Source organism: Brienomyrus brachyistius, chromosome 1, assembly GCF_023856365.1.
Source record: "Brienomyrus brachyistius isolate T26 chromosome 1, BBRACH_0.4, whole genome shotgun sequence".
Taxonomy (NCBI): Eukaryota; Metazoa; Chordata; class Actinopteri; order Osteoglossiformes; family Mormyridae; genus Brienomyrus; species Brienomyrus brachyistius.
Genome location: NC_064533.1, coordinates 31,509,420 through 31,515,831, shown reverse-complemented (window position 1 = coordinate 31,515,831; position 6,412 = coordinate 31,509,420).

Sequence of the window (6,412 nt, the reverse complement as noted above, 5' to 3'; positions counted from 1 at the left end):
GAGAGAGATATCTTAAGAGAAAAGGATTAGGGGGGATGGGGGCGGCCACACTCCTGCACATAGCCAGATAAGCTAGGGGGCGCTACAAAGCGAGGTGTAAGAACAAACCTTTGAAATAATTGTTATAATTCATAATATTCGAATAATACTCAATATTAGTATTAATAGTAATAGACCTAATAGCCAATAGTATCTTTTTTTTGTTTTTAGAGAGTTGATTGAACTGAAGAGTAAAAAAAAAAAAACCGTTGATTGAACGATTCAGGAGTATGAAATAGCACAATCTATTGGGTGTGGGGGTGGGGGAGTCATGCCTCTGCTGTGTGTGGAGTTGACGTGTTCTCTTTGTAAAGTAAGGGCTTCCCCTAGGCATTCTGCTTCACTCTTGCAGTAGAACACAGATTGATTATCTGTTAATATAGAACATAATCCAATCATTATACAGGACATGGTACGATGCCCCTTTAAATGCATTCTTATTATTTTGTTCATTATAACCATTGATGTCTCACACCACGCTTTTTTAAATATCAATATTTTGGGATACATGTAGTAGTGTAGTTGTATGTTGACCACATATTAAGGCTCAGTCCTTTATAAATATGGAAGCAGTATGTACTTAAATATGGATCTAAGTGCCCTGTGGAATCTTCCATTGAGAATGAGGTCTAAACTACTTACATAGACCAAGTCACACATAAAACCCACACAATATCCAGGGCTGGAAGTCTTCTCCTGGATTTCTTTTTAAATAGGTTGGATAATAATAAGTTTAAGTATCCTGTCTTGCCTCCGTTATCTGCCTTCTGTCTGAGTCTTCAGTGAATCTTTTTCGTCTGCGAATCTTACACTGCCTTGACTGATGAAGAATAGGATTCATTCAGTGAGAGGCATTAACCGAGAACAAGCAGCAGTCTGATTGAGCGATGGCGACTCAGACAGGCAGATTCTTCTGAACACACTGAAAAATAAATACAAAAAACACCTTTTTAAAATGAGCAGCATAAATACAAGTATAACTGTAACATTCATATTAATCATTTGCATGAATAATCTAACTGGAAAAAACTGACTCTATTATGAACTTTAAAATTAATGGATGGTTGAATTATATATTATGTATGTGTTTATATAAATGACACAGGACAGGATTTTGTGTTGACTTCACTGATAGAAGGGCTTGTGATATGTGGACAGTCTTTGTGTAATCAAAAACCAAACCACAACATTTATGTAATAGGAGATACAATTTATTTGAACATGAGCATGTGACTTAGTGGGCTAAGCCTGTATTCCTGTAATCAGAAGGTTGCTGGTTTAAACCCAGCCTCAGCACATCTGCAGGTCTTTGATCGAGGCCCTTAACCCTGGGTGCTCTCTTTTCTTCAAAGACCAAGTTGAGGGCAGCGTAAAGATAGTTTCCCCACGGGGATCAATCATTATTATTATGACCTGGCATTTTCAAATAGACGGTTATTGGTTTCAAGATGATCCACACTGCTCTACCTTTACTTCACAGGCCAAGTGGTATAAATTGGGTATATTGTTAGTATCACTGTGGATGAAAGATTCTTATAAAATATTTTTAATCACTACATCTTGTCAACATTGGAATAGGGTTTGGCAGGCGTGTGTGGGAGTTTGATGCTGCCTGAACACCTGCCTCTTTTGCCTGAGAGATAGAAAATGCAGCCCTTCTAAGGGTCTAAGTGCCCCTTTCCCATCACCGACAATCACGCTAAATTCACAGAGGGGGACTCCCTCCCAATTGGCACCTGCCTGTCAGGAAATCGCTACACGGCACTGGTGCTCACAGCTTCAGTTCTGTTGTGTTCAAAGACATATAGTCAGGTGACCTTGCGCTGACTGCAGTGGGGGTCCACGACCCCCCATCCCCCACCAAGATACTGTATGGGACATTTTTATGATTATGCAATTAAACGGGTCATTCATATTAAAACTTTATCCATCAGAGAGACACTATAGTTAAGAAAACTGTAGGACACAGTAGAAAAAGTATTTAACAATGGTGTCTTCCATTCTCCTATGCATCTCCCAACTTCTAATCTAGTGCAAGATTGCAACTTGAAGGTGAAGCAATGAAACATTGCTTGCTGTTCTAAATGTATTTTGGGTGTCATTTTTTTGCTATCCACCAGGGGGTAGTAATAGTACAACATACCTGTAAATAGAGAATATTTGTTTTCTGGGATGTGTGAGTGTGCCCTGCGATGGGCTGGCCCCCCATCCTGGGTTGTTCCCTGCCTCGTGCCCATTGCCTCCGGACCCCCCGCGACCCAGTAGGATTAGCGGTTTGGAAAATGGATGGATGGATGGATGTTTTCTGGGATGTTTAAAGTAAGGTAGTTATGGTTATTATGTAAATTTGCATCCACTGCAAATGCATAAACTATAAACCTTTGAGGAAAGACATTTGTCTAAAAAGAAAAAAGACAAATGATGTCAAAAATATTTAAACTCTACCATGAACCATCTTCTATTCTTATGTGACAGAAATCAGAGGTTTGTACTACTGGTCAAATATAAATTTTGCAGTAACTACACAATGTACCGGGAAGCTCAGCTGGGATCACTATTGGTTGCCACCTTTGAGGTTATGGGCTTAAATCCTCCCCATACTCCGTGTGTGGGTTTGCATGCAGTTCTTTCCTTTACACTGGCTTCTTCTAATTCAAAGACATTTTTAAATTGCCTGATGTGTGTTTGCCTTGTGATGGGGTGGTATTCTGTAGACCCCAGCCCCACTGTGCTGAAATAGCGGTGGATGAATGGATGACTATTGATGAAGCAAGAAAAAGTGGGGTTTTAATTCTTGATAATGGAGACTGAACGTTCATGCTGGTGTTTCCTGCATGCAATCCCTGACTGAGTGGTTACAAAATGCTTATCCTGACTTCACAGTTAATGAGAGCTTAAAATCGCAGCTCCTTGAAATTACAAAATCACAGGCATGCAATTGAAACAGGTAAAAATGCTATTAGAATGCTTTGGTTTTCCATGCCCACTACAGCAAACTAATTCTAATTAATTTTCAACTCAAATGATATTAATCAATCATTCTGTTATTTCATTATTTTGTTGGGATAATTATTTCCATAGGATAAATCATCCTCCAAAAATGTCATGTTCAATAGCAACTTTTAGATCCATAACCCTCCAAAAATGCTAATTAGTTAATTCAGTTCAATTAAAAAAACTTTTTGTCCCCGAGGGGCAATTAAAGGCACACAGGACAGTTGAATGAAGGAACAGTGTGCAACAGTGTTTACAGTATTTAGAAGATGCTGTGCAAAACTGCAGTCAATCAGGTAGATGAGAAGCACTCAAGCACACAAGCAAAGATACACATTGGTACTCTGTTCTCTGACTGTGCCGATAAAGAGGAGTCAGACACTACCAGGGAAGTACTCTGCTGGGACAAACATGCACACAAATGTGTGAAGGAAAGAGCTGCACTAAACCATATTTTTAATTGCATTTGCAATGCTTTTCTTCCAGAAAACAAAGTGGATTCTTAATGAAGTGCTTTAGGTTAAGTCCCTTCACTGTTAGACAAAAGAGTACCAGTTTGTACCTTTGCTTGTCACTGGGGCTGTACCCTCAAGGGTTTGCAGGAAGTACCCTTAGCTGTAGGTACTTGTACCTTTTAACATAAAGAACTATACTATGATGAACATTTTTCTACCATTGTGGGTACATTAATGTTGTCAGAGTCCATTTCTGTACCTTAATTTAGATTAAAAGGCACATTTATCTAAGGCTAGAGCACAATTGACAGACCCTTGAGGGTATAGCCCCAGTGACAAGCAAAGGTACAAATTGGTACTCTGTTTTATGACTGTATTGATAAAGAGGAGTGCAGCTTCAGACACTACCAGGGAATTTATAAGCGCTGGGCATAAAAGAGCATCAAATGCTCTGATTTTAGTCCAACTCAAACTGCTTCTTCCTCCACTAGAGCCAAATGAAAGGCAGCATGGTCATGCAGTTTAAGTGCAGCACTCTGTTTGGTACAGAGACACAAGTACTCCTGCAGTTCAAGGACGCGCAGTCACGGTGTGATGGTTAAAATCCAGAGATTTAAAAAACAGCAATACTGAAAGAAAAGTGTAGTTATAAAATTAAATAACACAAAAGCCACGTCACAGTAAATAAGAAATTACTTTTCGGCTTCCCGATAGTATTTAGTGCTGAGTACACTTAAGAGAAAATTTGTATTTTATATATAATCAAACAAACGGTTTAAGACTCGCGTACAATACTCTAGCTAAAACAACCGCATGCAAGTATGTAATAGACACAAAATCTTAAAGATCTTTACTAGGGGTCACTCAACACTCAGGTGTTACAGTATGCCACTGGACTGCAGGAGGAAATACATAAAATTCATTTATATGATGGAAATACTGGTTAGGCTTAATCTACAAACAATAACACAAATTCACAATGCGTCCTTCACAAGTGATATCTCGCAAGTTAATAAATTCGATTTATTAACGCGATGTATTTCCCTCTCAACTATCGTTTGTCTCATTGTTCCGCTAAAACACAGAAATACACAAAATTGCACTGAGGATTTTCTACGTGTAAACTTGTCTTTAAGAAACGCATATGCCCGTAATCCTGTCAGTTTGATCAACACACGTTTCCCGATCAGATTGCGCCATCCGAATTATCTTTCCGTTTGTCAGACAGTGTGACCTCCTATGTAGAATAAACCAATACAGCATTACACACTTTATTTAGATTTTCTTTAACATTTTGTCCAAAGACCAAGACGTTTTATGCAAGGACTGGCATCCAAATTTTCAAACACAAGGGTCAGCGTACCGATGCGCTCCAATTTATGTTCCGTACAAGGGACACAAAACACAACATTTCAGTTCCGCCTTACCCGTCGTCCGCGGTGTACTCACAAAAAGGCTTATTAAAATTAACGTAAAAATCATGTTTTTTCTTTAAGTGTAATTTCTTTTTTTTTAAAAAAAAAAAAAAAAAAAAAAAAACATAAATAAGGGGGCAATCAAATAATTAATCTTGCGTGTTAACACTAACATTAATCTATATTTTTATTTTAAATCAAATATCTATTGCTAATTTTCTTTCATGTAGGGTTTTAACAATGTATTATTATTAGTATTATTATTCCGCCTGGGTTTCATGTGTGCGTAGTTTGCATGTTCTCCCCATGTCGTCGTGGGGTTTCCTCCGGGTACTCCGGTTTCCCCCCACAGTTCAAAACCATGCTGAGGCTAATTGGACTTGCTAAATTGCCCATAGGTGTGCATGTGTGAGTGAATGGTGTGTGAGTGTGCCCTGCGATGGGCTGGCCCACCATCCTGGGTTGTTCCCTGCCTCGTGCCCGTTGCTTCTGGTATAGGCTCCGGACCCCCCGCGACCCAATAGGATTAGCGGTTTGGAAAATGGATGGATGGATTATTATTATTAAGTGAAGTACACCACCAGGGGGAGCTACTTTAATGGCACCTAACGGAGTCACATTTTCACCGTAAAATCATCTCATTTTTTAGTCTAAAATAATGCATGAGATCCACATCTTTCACACTCTTGCGTAAGTTCCTAGACACTGATCTGAGTATAACGCAGCACTTTCTCCTCTCCCTCAGCAGAGCATCTATTAAGTGTGACTTCGCATAAAACAATTATTTGCTTCTAAAAATATATATCATTCCACAGCGATCACGGATCTGATTAAAAAATGATTGCCTCATCCACGCTCTGAACTGCTACCAAATGATTCGCACTTCTATTGTTTTATCGGTTTCATCTACTTGTTTATATGATTTAGCTCGATCAAAACCACATTATTTCCTTAGACAATCCCCATGCACGAAACAGATTTCAGTTCTCATGTTTTATTTTACATTTTAATGTATCCACTAGGTGGCGCTGTGGCGATAGGCAGAGCTAAAAGATTATTGGTATTTCATGCACGTTTTCCTTTCCAAGCATAGAATGTCTCCATTAACACAATTCGGGAGATAAGGAAAATATAGAAGATAATACGTGTCCTCAAATAGCAGGAGACAAGTTAATATATTTTGTAACTCAGAGCAGAGGTGGGCAAGTTGGGTGCTGACTGTGAGCGGCGATGAGTTATAAAATCATGTCAGCTGAGAATACTGTGCATGAGCAAGTCCGTAAATACAAATCAGTGGGATAAACTTGGATTATAGAATGTCAGTGGATTCCAAAACCGTCGAGAAGCGAAAAGGACAGAGAAAGAACGGAAGACAGGAAGTGCCCTGATAATTCAATCATTTTTAGTATTCTTTGCAGTTATGTTTGCAACTATTCATTGCATTTATGGTCATCATTTACTTTCATTGGCTGAAACAAAAATATGGTGATTCTGGTATTTGTACGGCTA